Below are 22,976 nucleotides of genomic sequence, written 5' to 3' on the forward strand. Positions count from 1 at the left end.
TTTCGTTATGTGTGTGACCTTGAAGACGTGAATAGTCGTAAAATCGAAAGGGTTAACCATCGTTTCATTGTGTTTTCGAAATTTTGTAATCGGCGCGTGCACCTATATAATAATATATACGTAATAAAATGCACATCAACTGGACATAGTATTTTTCTGATCCATACCTACTGCAAGCCGCCAGAAAACGACCCTGATATAGCAGCGATATAACTAGAGCAGCAAAAAAAAAAGGGGAAAAAAATGCTTATATAATACTCGTATGGTACGAGTGTTTTGTGTTTACACTCTGCTGTTCGGTTCAATAAAATATCGAATAAATACCCACCCTCGGTAGACTTCAAAAGAAACACTGCATCGTGACCTAGACGGATATATATATAATATACATAACATATTATACGTTATATATATTTTATATTTAGGCATCCGGTGTTTATATACATATATCCATTATACCCGTTCAGATTGTAAATAAAAGAGACAAAAGATATTATACCTACATCATGTGATATGCCCAAAGAATTTAACTCCATATCGTTCCATTATGAGGTGACAAACTGTTTCGAAAATATTCGATTTTGGTGGTGGGGGCGCCTTGTTTATTGACGATTTGACAGGTCTTTATATTTTTGCGTGCATGTATAGTAAGGCGTATAACAGTATGACTTTTTTGGGCGTTTTATATAGGCAATTTCTTAACTATTAAAATTATTATTTTAATTATTTTCAATTTGCATAGTATTTAATATTTATGTCTTATACATACAATGAATTGTATCATTTTTATTGGAACGAAGGTATATTCACTAAATATATAATAGATGTACCGCGTGTATATGTAAAAATCCTACTGGCTTATAAAAAATTTTCTATTTTACCAACCTATTAATATTATTCATTCTTAAACAATTATATGAGTTTGTATTTATTCTGTGTATGGTCAAATGTTTTTTTTTTTAGATTATCAAATAGATTTTTTATATTAGTTATCGAGGTTATTTTAATTATTTTACCGTTTTGTTTAGAAATCATTACTGTATCGAATTTTTAGTTAATAATATATCATAAATCATGTTAAAAACGTCATATGCAAAATATTTAGTTTAATTGTTTCATTGGATGAATTTATATTGACATACGTAGTAGGTACGATTCTGAAAATTCTCAATTTCTTAAAAATCACTTAATTATTTTTATATAATAGTAGTATACAAGCATTTTGGTATTTTATTTAATATTAACTATAATAGTTAGTCACTTAACTTCAAAAAAATGTCAGAGATTGTACTAAAAAATGATTTGAAATAATAAGAAAATAGCTAGATTACAGCTCATATAATAAATTATAATATTTATTAACATATTACGATATTTTACGAAGTTAATTTTTGTTTTAATTTATCAAATATTTGTTTAATATTACTTGTATATATATCATTATTTGAATTTAGTTACTAGTATGATATACTAATTAGGTATATAAATTAACTTTAATAAAAAAAAAACACTATACATAATATATATAATAAATTATAATGTTTAAGTTAAAATATTCAAAGTTATTGTCATAAATTATAATATTTTAATTCCATAGAAAATATGAATTTATAAAATAATAATGAATAAACAAATGATAAATTATTTCAAGTTACTTATATATCAACTCATAGCAAATGTTTGTCAAAATATTTGAAATATTTTATGAATAAACTGAATTTGGTAATACATATACTTTATTTATTTGTAAGGTTCACTATTTTGCATTTTTACTTTTTTTTATTTATTTTACGCAGTTCATTAACTTAAAAAATACATAATCGACTTTCTGATGGTTTAAACATTTTAGACTAAAAACTACTTAAGTTACTTTCCTATATAAGTCATGGAATTTGTATATATATTTCAAATTCAATTTTCGTTGCATTTATCTTGACTAATACTAAATATCGTGATTCTATCGTTTGATAAAAAATATTAGGTATGAGAACGTTGGAAAAAAATATAATATAAATTGCATTTTACTGAAATTACGTATTACATATTAGGTACCTATACCTATACATCAAATATATAGGTGTTTACCGCAAATGGTGGTTGTTGAATGTGAGATGGGGTGTCGAGCTATAGGGAGAAAAAAATCGTTTAGATATGAGCGAGACGAATTGATTATTTTACAATTTATATCGTTCGGAATGAATTTATTATACCTATATATATGTACATATTATACTTATATACCTACATACACACATACATATAATATATTATAGGTATATATAGATAAATATAATGCATACATATAACAATGGCCGTAAACAGCCACACAGGTAATAATAGGTTTCGTCTGAGTTGTTGCAACAGTCCACGTAAAGTCATGGAATTGGGTGTCTCGCTATCCCACTATCTACAACAGCCTTGCGCAGATCGACCATATTATTTTATGTCGTTAAAATATTTCCGCGCGTTAATATATTATCAATTGAATACCAAGCCGATATTTTCTAGTTTTTAGAGCTAATATTCATAAGAATATTTTATTATAGGTTAGCATTGAAATATAATATGAATTTATTTTTGTTTAATTCCATGTCATTCGCCCATATAATATATGCTGCGGCCGATATTGAATTTGTTCGAAATGCGTTGTTAGGTATTAATATTATTTGATAACGTTTAATGTGTAGATATATCCGCATTATATTATATTATAATAATGTAAGTCTATATAAGAGTGTATACAGAAGTATTTACCGATGAATTGTAAGTATATAAGTATATATATATATACATATATTGACAAATAATAGGTTTAACAATTTATACTTACTGCGATAATATTATGCAACTAATCTTGTATGCGAAAGATAAACAATAACCGATTAAACAATTTCTGCGGCCTTTACAATAATCAGAGATCTTTGTCGATTTGGTTCACAGCCCGTAGATTATAATAAAATAGCTGTAAACAAATGCAGTCATCAAAGAGTCGTTCAATTTATACAACAATAATAAAAACAATTTTTACTTGTGTAAATTATTATTTAAGTGTGTGCAGAGTAGACAGAGCGTAAATATATATTATCGTTGATTGCACAATTAAAACACTGAATGAAAAATTATGTGCACCTGAATAATTGTTTTAAAGTTTTTACAAATCCATATACATTTTAGCGTTACATATTTTGTCTAAAATGTTTTATGAAATCATTAATTTACGATTCTGATACAAATTGTACCTATACTATTTCCCAAGTAAATGATAGAAAGGAAAATGTATAAATGCAAAAAGCACTTTTTACAAAAACGACTGTGTCTTATACATTTTTTTTTTTATATAGTTCCATTTTAATAAATTAGATAATTTTTATATAGATTAAAGGTTATTTGTTTATCGTATTGCCAACACAAATTAAATTTAAAAAAAATACCGTTTATAACTTTGATAGGTAGATACTATAATTATTATACCCGCCAAAACTTTGTGATACGGCATAAACAATAAAATTGAATCTGATTATAAATGTATAAACGAAATTAATCGATGGATCGTATTATTAGTTGCTTCCGCTAAGTTTGGTTTAATTTACATTTAATTTTTTATAATATACCTCAGTATGTCGAAGAGAATAAATTAATGTACTATGATGAACAATGCAAAATGCAAGGTATGTACTTATAGCTATACCTAACAGTATATTATAATATGCTTGGAAAATAAAATATTTAATTCTAAATAATATTTCCAACCCGAATTATTAATAATTATGTTATACAACAAAAATTAAATCTAATTGACCTGCTACCAATCATTAACGAACAAATACGAATTAACTAAAATGACAAAAATATACAACAGGAGAGACTTGGTCGCAACAGTTTTAACGTTAAATATAATAATAATTTAGCGTTTTAATTTTAAGATTCGATATAGTTAACTACCTATAAAGTTTTGAGGTAATTCAGTGTGAAATACATTATATACCTAATATACAACAACATTCATACCAGATTTCGAATTTGAACGACTCGGTTGTCGGTAAAGAAATCTGTACAAAGAGTTCACCAGATGGCACTATGGGTACGGTATTTCTATAATATTTCACAGTATCCATTTCCCCTTATCCATTTTTGAAAACATATTATTTTCTACTACACAATTTCAACGTATGTATCAAATAACACAATATAATAACATTCTTTTTTCTCGAAAATACATGTGGTTGTCTCAATCATTTTATTTTTTTGTCGCTTAATCAAAACTGAAAATGTATGATGATCCTATCTGACTATTTTATTTTATATCGACGTTCTCATATTTTTCCTATGCTATTTAAGTTGCCTATTGAACGCCTGTTTAACAATACAAACTGTGATTTATATAATATTATAAAACTACGTTTTCCACAATTTATTACCGTATACCAATGAAGTCGTATATTGTTTACAGATACATTCCGTGCACTTTTGATATTCGCGTCTAGACGTCACGCGACAAGGGTGTAGATTCATTCAAGACATTGGAGAAACATAGAGGGCGACATAGGTGAATTACAGGCTCGATCGAATACAATGTCATTCTAATTTTGGTGAGTTACATAGTATTATATTATAAGTTTTATTATCGGTTATTCAAAGTTTTTTTTTTTTTTAATGCATGTCTTTAAATTGCTTATTTAAATTATTTATTTGTAGAAAATACATGTATAGGTAGATAGGTCGGACAAATTATTACTATTTTTAAGTGAAAACGTTCTTATTATATTTATAGATGGCGCAATCAATACAAAATATACGTATAAATGGTGTAATGTAATAATATTGTTCACATTGTAAATTTTAAATCCTCGTTATATTAAAATAATATTATAAAAGGTATGATCCATTACATTAATTTATTAAATGTATCGCCAAATAAAAAATTACGCTTTTCAAGTGAAAGTTTTAACTTAATGTTATGAACACGCACTGGCAAAAAAATATTAAAATTTCAAATTAATTAAATAGGTAGGTAGGTAGTAGGTACAATAACAATGATATTCGTTTTGTGGCGTGTTAAAAGTGCGTTTTGGTTATAATTTATAGTAGGCACCCATTATATACCCACCTATTGAAAAAGAAAAACCAAAAAAGCGCATGAACTTAAGATTTATTATTTATATTTACAGTATATATTTTATATACGTTTTTATTTATGATCAAAGATTGTAAAAACGAATTAGTTACGTCAGTTAAATAACGGTGACTTTAACAACGCGAAATCTACAAACGTGACTAAAATCTTAGTTTGTGTATGGTTCATTTTACATTATATTGAATAAACAAAAATGCATTATATGATAGACCTACACATCTAATAGCGATTAAAATTTGTATTCAAAACTAATCAGTCTTAGACTTTACACCTAAACGGGGGCTTTTATCATTGATAATGTTGTACACCCCTGCACGATTTGACTCCCACGCGTTTTTTTTTAAAGTTTTACCGTGAAGAAATAAATTAAGATAAATATTATACATTTATGATTATAATCGATAAAAAACAAAATTTGTTATAAAGCATTAAATACTTTTTTCTATCTATAATAATATAATATTTTGTAAAATTAGATTCAATGAATTTTTGCATCTGCAATCGCATATTAAAATTAAAAAATGAATATACCTCATGATCGTACCTATATAATATAATAGTAGGTATATTATAATATATCGTCACCGTGTATTAAGTATAGTATGTTATATTTATACACACACGAGTTATTTAATATAATATTATATTATATATCACGACTCTATGTAGAGTTTGAGTGGCAAAAAACGTATATATTTGCAAAACATACATATATATTATATATATATATGCACAGTCCCTTAATCACAATAAAAAATTGATAAAAACACCGAACAGTATCTTCATGCGTATATATTTATATTATATTGCTGTACTATACGCGTAGACAAATACAATATACGTATATAATAATAATATATGATATGATACGCCATAAAATCTCTTTTAGCTTTTTTACGCGGCCCGAATCCAAATGTCATAACACACACACTCTTACACTCACTCTCTCTCTCTCTCTCTAGATTTCAAACTTGTATATATATATATTATTATTATTGTTGTTGTTGTCGTCGATTTTTACACACACATAATATGTATATATACACGTAGGTACTTGTGCCATCATCCTGGAAAAATTGTATTACACGCTTATAAACCACCAGGGCCGGCGTCTGTGTTTACGATCATCCGTCGCGAGGGGATGATATTTTGTATAAATGGATATATATGTGTGCGTGTTTGCTTTTTTCTAAATATCTCTCTCGTTACAGCAGCGTATAATACTCTCCTATAAATGTATTATAGTAGCAGCGCAGGGATGCATTATTTCGAGGCGCGTGCGAGATATATTTTATCGTCGCGATATACGTGCACGCGAATCGAGGGTGAGGGGATGACGTAAAAACCAACCCTATATACGCGTATCCAGTATAAAAAAGTCGTAGCATACATACAGAGGAAACTGCATAATTTTACGTATGGGAAAATAAATTCCCATATATATTACGACTGCGAGAGTATATCTACACTTACATAATATTATACGCGTATTATTTTGCACTGTATTTTAAAAGTTTTAAAATTTATATATATATATATTGCAAGTTTTCATCTTTTTTAACCCCTGTAATATACATATATATGCTTACACGTGTCAAGTGTATTCGAGTGAGACGATATACTCCCGCAAACACGAGCTCATTTATATATATATATATAACTATTCCGAACTACAGCGAAAAGCTTTCAGTCGTCAAGAATAAAGTCTCTCGCCAAGAATAAATATATATATATTATATTATATGTGAGCGGGAGTTCTCGTGAGACGACTTAGGCCGTAAAATCACGTTGACCGTCACCTTTTCATGAAAATACGTGACTCAAATATTGTATCGAACACCTTTTTACGCCCTCATATATTATATATATTTTATACCACTGGACGCTGTCAACGCCTTCTACGACTTATTCAAACACTGACGATATGCCTGACTTTGAAACATATATAATATGTATGTTAGTTTATCATTTATAAACTTAAAAAGATTTAGAGGTCGATAAAACTATATAGAATTTATCGAATTGTTTAATTAAAATCTCTAATGTAATACATGCTACATAATATACATATATATTATATAGTCTTTTTAGTTTTTTTAACTCGTAATATTATTTTATTTCAACCTAACATTAAAATCAAAGCTACAGTTAATAATTAAAATGATTTTAAAGTTATTTTTCTTCTGCTTCAATGAATATAATATATTACATTATATACTATAATACATAATAATATATAGGTATACCTTTTCTACGTATAAATTTATACACAATCCTGCATATAATACTTTGATTTACCTATATAGAGTGTATAGACTATTTTTTTCTGGCAGTACTTCCGTTGTACATATTCATTTTTCTTCCCTTAATTTATTTAAACATCGACGATCGTATTATTGCTGTAGTTGGACAACGTCCATTCAATGTCTCACCAACTTGTCATCATCTAATATTCTAATACTTTTCATATTATATAATATCTCCGTTATATATATGTGCACGTTTTGTGCTTCAGTTTAATTTACATTACTTGGAACCGAATCAAACGGCTCGTCGTAGTTTTAAGTTGTCAGCGAGTATTTTTGTCATTATAAACACGTTTTCCCCGATGAAATTTACGACATTATAAAGTTGCTTAATAATAAACTGCACCATGCAAGGTTTGGTAAACAATTTTATAATTTATAAGTAATATATGTATTAAATTGCTGTTCGATTTCAAGTATTTGATTTGAAAAACTATAACCATATTTGTCTAAAAAATAAAAATAAACATGATTTAGTAACATTTTGTTTTCATCGATATAATATATAACCAATAATGATAATTTGTAAATTAATAGAAAAAATTATTTGAGCGTCTAAGTAAAGTAAATTCACTGTTAAAAATATTCAGTTAATAGTTATAGACTTATTATACAACAAATAGTTTTTATTTAGCTCTTGAAATTTATGGTTAACATAGAAAAATAATAAATTACTCAATTAAACAATTAAACAAGAAACTTTATAATTGATTCATTTTTTTCTTAGTTCCTACCTAGGTCACACATGTAGTAATTGTAAAAATTTCGTAATGTAATAATAATTAAATATTTTGTTAAGATGACGTCATACCCGCATGATGTCGTATCTGTAGTCTTACAAAGTGTAATATAAAAAATCAATGTTTTAAATTGTTAATAGAGAATATTATATTGACTGTAGAGGCTTTTTAATATTTTAATATTTTTTCTTTAAAATGAGATAACTTTATAAGTATATAAAAAATATTTAAACTTTGGTATAATATTATATAAACTAGTTATAATAAAGTACAATACAACAATATAGATATAGGTATTATATACTCTTTCAATAGCTATAGCCTACAATGCACGCGGTTTCAAATTTACAAGTTTTTGCTAATTTTTTTATTAATTAATGAACTGTGCGTTTTAAAATCAATCATTATATACAGCCTTATCGAACAAAAAAATCATTTATATCGTATTAATTTATTGATATGCGTATCTAGGTATATCTTAATATCTAATATCTATAATACAATGCAAAAACATAATCTTAATGTACCAATTATTTTAAAATTAACTGAGTAAATCTAAGTTAAATAAATTCAAGTTTTAACTATAATTAATTTCTACCTTTAAATTTAACTACATATAGTTTGTAAAAAAATACATATAGTATGTAAACGATTTCGATACGTGTTTTAAATAATTGATAATAAATATACATATAAAAAATTAATCTAAACAAATTACACAAATTTAGTATAAATATGAACGAATACAATTTAAATGTGGTAACACTCATATATTTTATAAGGAAGAGTACCTAGTTTAGAGGTGTTATAGAATATACCTACTATTAAGTTATAATATATTTTAATAGGTATATATAGCTAGGTACGTGTAATTATAAGTAGCCATTATTTTTTTTTCTTAACTATTGTTTATACATTCACTTATATTTTTTTATATTGTTTATGTGTTTATGAGTTATAAATATTTTTTATTTATTGGTATAGTGGTTCATACATCATCACGTAAGGTGAAGAGATATAATTATTTTATTGGGATACCTATATGCTACTATAAACTCTGTAAATCGAAAAAAAATGACATATCATGCTGTATATCCATTATAATATGTATTATAATTATGTGGCTGGTGAATTCAATGATGAATTTAGTTATTTGACGACCTTAACATATTTTACCTATAGTTATATTATAAAAATATCCGTAAATAATGGATGTGATTATCATATTTTATGTGTTATTTTATACTCAATTATTGTATAAAAACAATAATAATGATTTCTTATACAGAGCTATAATTATTAAATATTGCCAGTTCGCACCGTGCATGTGTAATACACAGACATATATGTATCAATAGAATTATAATTTTTTTTTCCAATTAACATATTTATTTTTTTCTACTCATAAATAGTTACATAGGAATAAAATAAATAGGCAGATTTGATAAAAAAAGTTTCTCTGTTATAAATGATATATGATAATACATTAAATACGAATGGATAAAAAACAACGATTTTTACCAATTATTTACTATCATTAAAATCGATAAGTTTAGTAATAATAAAACTATGGCACGATATACCTTCATAAACCAACTCATCGTTCGTCGTAGGAATGATCGTCATCACTATTAACAGGCGAGAAATCATATATTTGATTTAAATAACACACACCACTTTATAATTTATATATAATACACCGTCACTGTTGCAATATATGTGTGCTATTTTCGTACGTACAGAACGTCTGTTTATATATATGTATTATTAATAATAATGGGGACGAACGAACGGTGAATATAAAAATCAAATTTTATTTGACACTTTTGACGTGCGCTAGTCATCCGAGCGTAAAAAAAAAAAAATTGTAAAACTTGCCCGGCGTATAAATCTTACGGTTTTATTCGTTCGGGTCCTTTATCACCTACATATACACATTACGTGTATCCACCCATGTCCACCCCGCAAACACGCTTTCTTCGTTCATCCTATCACCTAAACGTACACGCGTAGTTATATTATATTCTCGTAGTTCGTCCTACATCGTTATACCACCCGAGTTGCAGATTCTCTCGTATAATACGCACTTGCACGTACACCACACACACATACATATTATATGCACATACACGTCACATATTATATAAGTAATATGTTTGAGTTCGTGTTAAACCAAAATTTAATTTAATTTGTTTTTCCTCCGTGTACATATATTATAATATAAAATATACGAATATTATTTAATTTAAACGGCGTAAAAAACCAAAAAAATATAAGTACATTATGTGCGTTATCTACTAAAATCCATGCCTATATATGTACCGATTGGTAATGCTTATTGTAATGCGTTGCACAGGTTTACGTTAATAATAATAAACGTCTATGTACTCAATACTCATATATAATTATGGGCGACGACAATCTTGCACTGGGTCTGTTAATATATTCAAAGTGTATTTGGTGTGAATTTAAATATCATATTATACACAAATTGTGTCTCTTGTTTCGTCCCAAATCCATGTAGGTAGGTACTCGAATACCACCATTTTCCTATTTATTATCTATGCGTGTATCTATAATATGTGTGTGTGTGTGAATATGTATATACTGTTATATATGGCCACGATCTACAGAAAAGATGAGGGGAAGACAGTTTTTGTAAATTATATTACCTATATTATGTACATATGTATAATGTATATTCTATATATATATATATATATATATATATATATCGTACTTAACCTATTATAGAAATCGTCGTAAAGTTGGGTGACACGTGGGAAATCCTACATAATGTACGAAGGCTAATTAACATATTATTATCTGGATAACGATATGTCTGACGATAAAAAATATATTCGTATACATATATGTATATACCTAATATAGTTTTAGTTTTTTTCGTATTAAAGGCGTAGATGTATACATATCGGATATATGAACGGGCAAGCAAATCTGTATATTATCTATATATACACAATATGTATAAATGTATATGTAATATTTTATACGACATTTATGTATTATTGTCGACTGTAGGTACATAAAAAATATAAAGATACGGATTTCTAGTTTTTATTTTAAATTAAAAAAAATATATTTTTTGTATAATATTATTATAACATATACCCACCGTATTATATCTATATATGTCGTATGTACGTAAATGTCTAATATATGCATAAAGCCTGGCGTATTATAAATACAAGATGTGTTTAACGATAAAAAGAAAAACGTTAACTATCACGTCGAAAAATCTCGATACAAATAAATTATGACACTAGGACATAAATTAGATAGTTTTAAATATATTTAATCGAATGTCATTAGAACTCACATTATATAATTCGTAAATTATACATAGGTTCCTACCTCATTATATGCCTACCACGTGTTATACTTATATATATAGCATACCTATATGATGTTTGGAATGTTTGAATAATAATACCAAATTATAGGAGTGTAAAACGCACATTATAGCTAGTGAAACCAATATAAAGTGGGCAACCATGATTGGTATAATTAAGAAATATCCACTATAGGGAGTTTTCTATACTACTGAGAAAACTTCTACATAACGGACATTTGTGAGGAATTACAAAATGTTCGTTATAGGAAGGCACTATCAGAAAAAATTACAAATATTACATACACGTTCAAATTGGTATTATTTATTACATAAATGTAGATATTTATCATTTATATATACTGCACTGTAATATATTAATTGTTTATTATAATATGATTTATATTAATTTTAATTTATCATTTGTCATATAAATAAATGTGTATTGAAAAGTGTATAAAAAAATGATAAATATTTATGTTACAACTAAAAAAAAATCTATTACCTTTTATCCACCAAGATAAGATAAAATATAAACGAAGTACACTTATGAACGATAAATATAGTAATTTTATGACTTAAATATTTTCGATATCTTATACGCGTATAATAGGTATTATTTCCATTTCTGAGAGGTAATATTTAATTTTGCTACAAATGTCCATGTTCGCTATTAAGAAATTGTAACCTCTATTATTTAAATACATTTTTGCCGGAGAATTTTAGTGTGTCCTTTATTGGAAAGCGTCCATTAATTATAGAGATTTCACTGTATATTATATTCTATTGTTTAAATATATATTATTATTTATTATAGATTATACAGTAGGTATATGACGTGTATAGTATTATAATATATAAAAAGTATATATATATGTATACTGTATAGATAATAGATATATTGAAATTTAAATTTTTTAGCTATTGTTCTATAAACAAAAATACTATTTGTCCAATTGCATAAAAATCTAATATATAAGGTTCTTCATAAATTATCAATATATTATAGTTTTAAGTTTATTACTATTTTAAAAGTAGATTTTTGATAATGATAAAAATAAAAATATATAATTTATAAGATATACATTATTTTGTTGTTTAAAAATTCACTACATATTTTTATATTAACGAATTAACTATATAATGTGATACACCTACTCAAAAATATACTAGTCACAAAATAATCTTATATTGTCGCAATAAGCCCCATCATTATACCTCTATAAGTCGAATTTTCGATAACTCAAATATTTTTCGCCCCCAACCGATTTAATAATATTTTAATAATATAAATATATTACAGAAATTCGTGTAAAAAAAATAAATAATAAATATATTTTAAATTACTAATTGTTTTTTAATAATAATATTTTTCATGCAAAAAAAAAAGTGTGTTTATGAAATATAATTTTTTATATTTATCAAACATTTTCAATAAAACTTAAAGAATTTTTTTATAAATATATTGTGGTAACCTTCATATCAATTTTCTACTCTATATAATATGTTATTGTTGAAATTGAACTTGAAGAAAATTAGTATTTTAGAATTTTAGATAGTATTTGCTATGGACAATAATAGTTAACAATAATTATGATAATTCTGTAATATAGGTGTTATATTATTAAACTACCTATTTTAAATAAATGTAATTTACAAATGGATGACTGCATCATGTAAGGCAGGGACTGTACAACCTATGACATTTTGTGTGTGAGTATATCTACGTATAAAGTAAAGCGTTATTTATATGTCATCAGACAACAATGACGTCATCATAAACCCAACCCCTATACCCATGTAACAATTGAGAGTAATGTCCTAATGTTAAACGTGGGAGGTTAATAGTAAAATACAATATTGATATGTCAATACACATGTGACCATGTTCAAATATTAATAACATTAATTGTTTATTTCAACAGTTATTTTTTATCACTCGATTGAGACTCTTAAAAATAAAACTAAGGCATATCGTAACTCTGTTTCAGTCCATTCAAAATAATATTATAATAAGATTATTAGAAGTCGACTAAAAATAAACTATGGTTGTTTGAAAAATATATAGGAGACAAGAGTTATATAATACCATAATTTGTATAAATAAAAGACGTGTTAGATGTGACGTGTAGTGTGTGTATGCGTGTAAACGATCTATAAAGTCAATAGACATTACATTCATAGTCTTTTTTTTTAATTCTTTAATTTAGTATAACATGTATAATAATATACCAGAGGACGTGCACCTTATGAAACCATTTTTTTAAATTTTTGAGAAGGGCTCAAAAAGGGGCCAACGAAAAACGAATACTTTTTATTTATATATAGAGTAGGTATATAGGTACATATATTTTTTACAAAAAATAGAATAGTTATTTTAGTTGTATACATATACCTAATATATATTTTTAAACCTGTATTTTATCTAGGTCCTACCCGTAAGGCGTAAAGTGTTATATAACTATATCATGCGACCTGTATACTATATAAATAATATTCGATAATAATTTCCATCAAATGCATTTCTTATCGGTAAATTTATTCGGCGAAGAACGATTCCGCAAATTTGCGGAATCCTGTTGATTTTAATAGCCACTGATATACATAATATATGACTCTGCAATTTCCATATACATATATATATATACATACGATTCCGCATAATTTTAAATGCAACGTTTCCATTCCGAAAACAAAATAGGCATATATTATTGTAAGGGCCGAGCCACACTAGAGTGATTTTAGCGCGCGGTAAGCATACAACGGTGGCACCCGGTAACGCTCGCTGTACTCGGGCGATACACTCGTGTTTTCACCGAGCGTCAAGACCGTTCTAGTGTGTAATACGAAATAACGATATTTATACATAATATATCCAATTTATTACATTGAAACTGATTAGGCTATAAGATCGATCTTAAGCTATAAGTTATTTTAGGCTCGTTATACTTAAAACGAAGTATATATATATATATACATAAATAATATAATATACATTTATATAGGTATAACGTGTCATACATTTGTTTTATTGGTCATACATCAGCAATCGTGTCGTACGATATTTCGATATTATACCAGATAACGTATACCACGTATCGCGGTCTACCTGTATTAAGTATACCTACAAGTATATCACAAATATAACATTTTATTGAACCTAAATAGGTAGTTGTGCAGTATAACTATGTTGTTGTGTAGGTTTATAAGTGTGTGAATATAATATAATAATCATATATATATATATACTCGAGTACTTAAGTTAAACGCCGCACTTAAAAAGGGATATCTGGCCGTCGTATATAATAAATCAGCCTCCGGGACCGTTATGGCTGGGGTCAGCTAATTATTGTCGTACATCGAAAGTGAAATCATAAAAATACGGCGGACAGGAGTACGTGAGAACGTTATGGGCCCATAAAGTGCATAATGGTATTACGCATAAAAACATTAATGTATATATACATTATACGTACATTCATATATTATATACGCGCGTATGTGTAAAATGTAGGATAATATGCGACGACGGGCAATTTGTTTTGCACACTGAGATTTTTTTTGCGATCTATATATATTTTTTTTTACCCTTCTTTTTCATAATTTCAACCGTTTGTTTCCCGTTATCGCGCAAACCTCTCCCCTCCCCCCAATGTACTCAAAAAACACTCCATGATTTAATGTATTATTTATAAGAATGGTTAAGTACCTAGGTACTTATACATGTAACTATAATATGTGTAATATAAATAAAATTTAAAAACATATAATACACGTATTTTATTAAATTGAAAATTTAAAAGTAATTAAGACTGCTATGATTTGATCTCGTACCGTAAAGATTGCAGATTATAAAGTATATTAGTTTATTATATATTATTATATATTATATTGTATAGATTTCTAAAAAATCAAAAGTCGATGAATAATTTGAAATGTTTGAACTGGTGCTATATAATTCTGCACCAGATCTAGACATCTGGAATATAGGTACATATAGTATTAACAACAGTATACGGTCGCACAAAAACTCAGTTTAATAATGATGGGACGAAAAAAGAGGCGGTGTAACAAACATGGCGATGATGATGGTGTCATGCGTATAATGATTTGATCTGGGTCATTCGATCGACCAAGTCTCTATACTATAGGTAATAGGTATATATCATTTTCTCTCTGTAGTTCTATATTGCGAATAACACCTGCACCGACGTTATATGGGTACTACTAATATATGGATTTTTAATAATTTGTAAATTGATGATAACCATAATTTTGATTTTAAAATTCACCTTACGTACTTATGTCCATTTCATACTCGCCAGTTGCAATAATATATGGGTATAAAATAGTTATTATGTAACAATAGTTCATGTTTTGTTTTTTGACTAATTTAAACCTGCAATGGTTTTTATTTTAATCACAACCCTTATTAATAATAATCATTATTCATTGATTCGTTGGTAAAGAAAATAAAAAATTAACTATTACACTTGATGATTACACTTCATTTTTTTTTGTTGTCTTCAGATTCAGCCTTATACCAAAGGATATTTGAATATTCGAATACTTCAATTTTGTTGAATTGAAGTTTTGAACATTATTTTCCCGGTGCAATAGTATTTTAGAGATTATAAACTGCTATACCTATTATAAATTAAAGACATAAATATGGCCAAAATTTTTTATTATAACTTCATATATATAATTATTTCCCTCAATAGTAGTTATTACCTATAATCAATAATTTATTTATATTATAATTACTCTGTAGTAAGCTTATTATAATATGTTACAAATTACAAACCTCTTTATGAATGTATATTGTACATTTTATGTTTCAATCAAAAGAATAAACAATTTGACAAAAATTAAATACAAAAGTGTTTAGATATATCGATTTTTATTTTTATCAGAAATAAACTGAATTTATGACCTTCGGACCCATAAAGATAAATAAGGTAAAAGTGAAGATAAAAAAAAATAAAACTATATATTCTCCTAATATTATACTATTAATTTAATTTTACATATTATATATGTAATATCCGGTGATAATTATACATTCTAATATATTTATCCAACATATGATTTTTCACAATCTTATTTTCATATTACCCATTATGCTATCATGCAATGGAATATAATATCAGTGTGTAATGTATATTATAGAATACAGACCGAAATTAAACAAAACAACATTTTGATAAATCGGTATTTTTTTGTTATAAACTTTACTATACATTTAATCCCTTAAGTGACAATATGAAATAAACTAGGTTCACTTTCCTACCAAAAAAAGATTGAAATATCTGTTTACTAAAATGTGCCATTAGACAAAAAAAAATACACTTATTGTAAAATCAATTATTATAATAATTTTTCCACTCGAAATCTAACATTTTGCGATACACAATGATGATGTTTATAAGTTGTAGAATGAAAATTATGTATTTTCCTATACGCACATTTCATAGTTGTAATATATTATGTAAAAAATTACAGGTAAAACACATTTTACTTAAATAGGTGTTGTTTTTTGATACTAATATTATACATATTATATATATGTAGACAAGTAGACTATGGCTTATGTCGCACCGGACCATTAAACTTGTGTATACTCGCGTATATCTTAATTCACAGGCCACAAATAGCAAAACGATTAATGTGTGCTTTAGTGTTCATTATATATATATAGCATCGTTAAAATGACATTAAATTAATTCATAAAATTTTTTCTACTGTTTTTCACGGATAATATAATTTGTATACGCGAATATATACATCACTTTATTATTTATACCAACATTTATATTAATAATATACTTATTATGTATAATATTCATGTACCTATGATTTGTTTTAATTTGATACATATAATAATTATTCGATTTCGATATTATATAGGTACATATAGTTATTATTATGGTTTCCATACATTTTTGTATATTTTCTCTATCGGAGATTGATGCGAATATCATACTAATAATAAAATCTAATAAAATCACCGTGAAATAATTTTTTGCCTTGTTATTTTGAACATCACTATATTTAAAACTTCGTGGGAATTGTTCAAATGATTATTTTATATGTATAGAAGCGGTCAAATATGAAATATAATATATGTTAACGTTAAGTTTGTATATATATATTTATATTTCAACCGGCCACATTATAGTTTTCCCTGGTTACGTTACGATATAATGTGGTGGAACATTATGTATAATATTGAATACAAACATTGGTACACCGTTGTCATATTATGTGGAGTGGACAGAACGAAAAAAGTATGAAAAAAATGACAGAAAAAATATCTAGGTCAACCTTATCGTTGTCGTTGTTATATACATCGCGGTAACCCGGTATGCACACAACACAATATATACGCAACACAATATACGTAATTTAGCTAAAGGGCATAAAAACTGAAACAAATTGATGAGGTTGAGCAAAAAATATATGAGTAAATATTGTCGACCCACATTTTCTTGAAAATGACCCTTTTGGTCCCCGCCAGACACGCATATATTATTGTTATTATTTTATAACCCTGCAGCATGTATACTTTACCTATAATATTATACATGGTTGGTTTTTTTCTTATATACTAAAATTCCTCCGCCGACACAATCCTTTTTCAAACTGGGAGTGTAGTAGGTATATTATTATTATCATGTTTGCGTTCGGTCAGTATACTATTCGGGTCCGAAGATGTGCACATCACCGTGGAGTATGACCAAGTCAGTACGTAAATTTGCCTCCGATCGCAAGTCTCCGCGAACTCTAAGTTCAGGTCAGTAATAACTGTTTTCTAAAATATCTATAACAATTTAATATATTTAAAATATCTATACTGTAAGCACGATTGTTTTTTTAAGTTGGTTTATTATTTTGACGGATCGTCGTTTTATGTGTTTATATATATATAAACATATAGATACATATTATAATTATACTTTTAGTTTTTTCATGGCATTATCGTTTTCAAAACAATCACGCATATACATATTTGCAGATTGTTCGAAATAATATATTCATGAACATGACTTGAAACTTTAAGTTTAACTACGTTGAATCATAATTTAACTATAGGTACGTGATATTTATACATGATGAGTAGGTTAGGTACATGTCTATATAATATGTATAGGTAATGGTAATTATATACGAATATATATATGAGTATTATTGCTCACTGTGAGCTCACTCTCTTTGTTTCGTTTAATAATGTATCTTTTTAAAATTTGATTTTTTAAATTTTTAAGTATACTTTATATTCTTAAAGGTTTAAAAAACCTTAGATTTTTTATACCATCAAAGAAGGTTTATGGCAATTTAAATATTTTTTTTTAATGAAAACATCTTTAGATTTTGTAAACTATTGTTAGATGATAGTGTGCAAATATTGATAAATCCAAATTGAAATTAAAACGAGAAGTGGAGTATAGTTCTTGAGTTATTTCACTGTGTATAAAAATAATGTAATATATATAGGTACCATAACATACTATAGTTACGTATTACGTGTATAAGGATTATGATTTGAAAATTATAGTAGGTAATTAAATTATTAATCCTTCAAAATGGTTTATTGCGATATAATAAGTGTATCCATGTGTGTTCTTTTTCTCGTTTTGTAGTCTTAACTGTCCATATAAGGTATATTAAGATGTATATTACCGAGGAAGTACCTAATCCTTAAATGCAGTATTTTTTGATATCTATATTTTATATGCATTATTTTATTTTAACCTTATTAATAATTACCTAATTCTATATACTCGTATCATTTAATATTGGACAATTTATATTATCTTTTGATAAGACACACGGTCTTATGTGATGTATTAAATATTATTTTATTGAAATTTAAAATTTAATAGCGGCCCAATAACCCGCGGTCTATCACCAGTTATTAACGTAAAATCGTATAGTGTCAGTATCCAATTATCGTGTTTATATTTTTGAAAAAAAAAGTTAATTGTGACCCTATTTCCGGCCATTATAACGTGCAAACATTATTACAATAATATTAATATAAATATTGTCGGTGCGAAGATCGGTATAATATTAATAATAATATTATTATACACGAGTATCATAAGACGTAATAACACGATCGGAATGCCGACGAACAACGCCGCGGCATCGTGCGGACGGCGGCGGCGTCGTCGACGAGAAACGATCGCGGCCGACCGCTACGCCCCTGGTACACAACCGTCGCTTACCGCCGCGACTTGTCCGGTAGACGTCCCGAGATCCGTTTTTGAGTGGCGGCATCGATTGTGACGCCGACGGCGGCGGCGTTTGTGACGGCGACGGTGACGGTTCGACCGGCGAGCGGTCGGGCGGCGGCCGCCTCGCGCGCGCACCCGGCTCATAGTATCCTGGTACTCAGTCCGCGGTAAATGCATGATGGTCGTCGATTCCGCGGCGCCCGCGGCCGGCCACACACGCTCGACTCGCGGTTTGTCCGCGGACAAACGACACCGACGCAACCGCTGCAGAAAAAGCAACGATAACGACGATAATTGCGGCCTTATCACACCGTATTTTCGGTTGCAGCGGCCGGAATGCTGTCGATCGGTATGATGAGTACGATTACCGACGGTTTTTTTTACGCGATTAGTGCAATTAAAAAATATCATTATTATTATTGTAACGAATGTAATATCCAACGGTCAGAGTATGACGCGCCCGATACATTTTATTCGCGTATTACACCTATTATGTAACAATATTTATCGGCGGTCTGGAGCCATAGAATATTATTGTATCTCTCTCGCTCGGTCGTATTCTTTCTCTCGTATAGTTTTCGTTCATTTTTTCGGCAACGCCGTTCCGCCCATGCGCCCGCGTCTCATTGGCCGAATCCCCGCCCGGGCCAACACCGCCGAAAATATAAAACACTATTGCCAAAAAAAAAAAGCGATGCACGCACGGCCGAAACGGGCGTAGTGGGCGCTGTCGCGTCGCGTTATTCGCCCGCTACGACCGCCGGAAACGTCGTCCCTTTGCCTAAAATTAAACGCTTATATGTATAAAACCATTACATACTTTGATATAATATATACGAAATAAACGCGTCCCACCGCCCCGAAATTGACCCGACCACGTCCGCTTTACCGCTTTTCGGTGCAGAAATTTTCGTTTACTTGATATTACCTATATTAAAATTCGTTATTATTTTTCCAAACCGTCGTTGTTTTTCGCCATCTCTTTTTGACACAGTAGCTAGGTAGTGGTGATCATAGATGACAAAATATATGCATTGGACCAACAGCAATTTTTAAATTCGAGCGATTTCAAATTTGCCGTGGTTTACGCGAAACGCGCGCCGCACAAAATCGATCGCGGCAGCGGCGGCGTCTGACAACGCGATTTCGCATCGGCGGCGGCGAATGCATTCTATAACCGACGCGAAGTGCATCTGCGATGCACCGGCGTGCCAGCGGTGTGGACTGTGCGGCGGCGGGAGGGAAAAAATACGTCCGCTTCGCCGTCACCGTCGCCGCAGTCCGCGCGAGCGGTGCACTCCGAGCGACCGAGAGAAAGACAAACGGGCGGCGGCGGCGGCGCGTGACCGCCGTGGCCGCCCGGACGTGCTGTGCACAACGTCATACGCGTGTCCGTGTACGACACCAGGGCCTCATGGTCGCGCGACGCTGTCTGAGGGGATATTTTTCTCTGCTCGTTCGCGAGACCGTATAAAGCGCACCGACGTAATATAGTAATTATTATTATAATATTCGCGTTTTTCCGCTATCGACGTCACTGACGAAGCTCGCATAATATAATGACGATAATATATTAATTAATTTAATTATTATTATAATATATACATTACTTATCGGTATCGTTATTGCAGGTTACGCGTGTATATAGTTAAGGTAATACACGATTCATGAATTCGACGGTTTAATACACAATATGTACCTATGTAATATGGTACATTGGTACAAGCATATAGGTCCGATATATAACGACATCGTTAGCGAAATCACATAGGTAATATTTAAATTTATTGAAAATTTTCACGAAAATAGGTACCTAGTTACTATATACTATTTTCACATAATAATCATAATATGTATGACTTATATTTTTATATACGTTTCAATATAATTTACATTCTACAGTATAAGCATTCGAAATAATTACTATTATCGATTGAAAACTTTTGCAGAAATAGATAATTAAAATTAAATTAATATTAACAATTATTATTTCTATTCATATATAGGTCTACTATACTATATTACATATACATTATACATTATATATATATATATATATGTACTATAAACATAACGTATATAAATATAAGGTGAAACTATGAAAAACATTTTATTCATTTTATGAAGCCGAGTTGTAACGAGTAGGTACTTGGCAAAAATACAAAAATCACAATTTTAGAAGTTTTAGTAACATTGTAGCTGTAATTAAATATTATAGTATATATTTTATTATACTTATAGTAAGTAATAAAATGTTTAAATGTACAACATCTATATGGTATTTATTATTTTAATTTACTAACTTTTATTTTTCCATGTACACAAACAATAATTTTACATCCAAATTAGAAACACGAGTTTATGATGTTTATATATAATCATATAAACCAATAGCGTCCAATAATATAAGCCATAGATATAGTACACCTAGGTATACCCATGGTAAATATTTAATACCTATAATATATTTAACTCCTGCCAATATTCTATATACCTACAATATAATAAAATGAAAAACTAAATTAAAATTTTTTACTAGTTACTTAAATATTTTTGAGTTATACCTAAGATAAGATATATAACTATATAATAGTTATGGTATACCTAATATCTACTTATTAGTTATTCACTTGGGTACATTTTTTATAAATATAACTGTATATAACTATACAGTATAACTACATGCGTAGGTAAACTTTTTAATTATTTTGTTATACCTACAGTACCTACGCATCGTGTAAAATAAATTATATACCTATTTCTATTATTTTTTTTAACAACATGCTTTTATAAGGAATGAAATAAATTTTCTTATAATTTTTATTTGCATTAGTCATACCTATAGATTTTATTAACTTAATTTATATATCCTAATTCCTAGGATATACATGACGTATATATTTAGTAAACGCCTAAATAAAAGTATGATTATAAGCATTTATACTGAGTATTACAAACAGCTAGTAAAAATCCAATTGCATTAACTATATTATTAAAACCTAAATTTATCAGATAGTAATCGGGCTTGTATATAAGACCGTATACGGTAACACATATATTATATACTATATACTATATATACATGTTACATCCATTTAGTGTTGTGGCCTGTTTCGTGAAATGGATAGAAATCTCGTTCAGTTCGCAAAACGGAACTTCTTTTTTTATGTACACATCGTGTAATTACACCATGTGGATAATTTT

The 22,976-nt window shown here is 28.3% G+C and overlaps 1 protein-coding gene across 3 annotated transcripts in view; it reads left to right on the top strand.

Annotated features, from left to right (window-relative positions):
- Positions 1 to 22,976, top strand: part of LOC126554094 (homeobox protein Hox-A10-like) — a 109,088-nt gene that overhangs the window by 50,657 nt on the left and 35,455 nt on the right. For 2 of the 3 annotated variants that reach the window (XM_050209209.1, XM_050209204.1), the window contains one exon: positions 4,451 to 4,589. The gene's annotated coding sequence lies outside the window, so the exon portion shown is untranslated. Of the gene's footprint in view, positions 1 to 4,450; positions 4,590 to 18,189; positions 18,329 to 22,976 lie in introns of those variants that run through there. The other variant, XM_050209214.1, reaches the window with a different exon arrangement.

Source organism: Aphis gossypii, chromosome 1 (genome assembly GCF_020184175.1).
Source record: "Aphis gossypii isolate Hap1 chromosome 1, ASM2018417v2, whole genome shotgun sequence".
NCBI classification, from domain to species: Eukaryota; Metazoa; Arthropoda; class Insecta; order Hemiptera; family Aphididae; genus Aphis; species Aphis gossypii.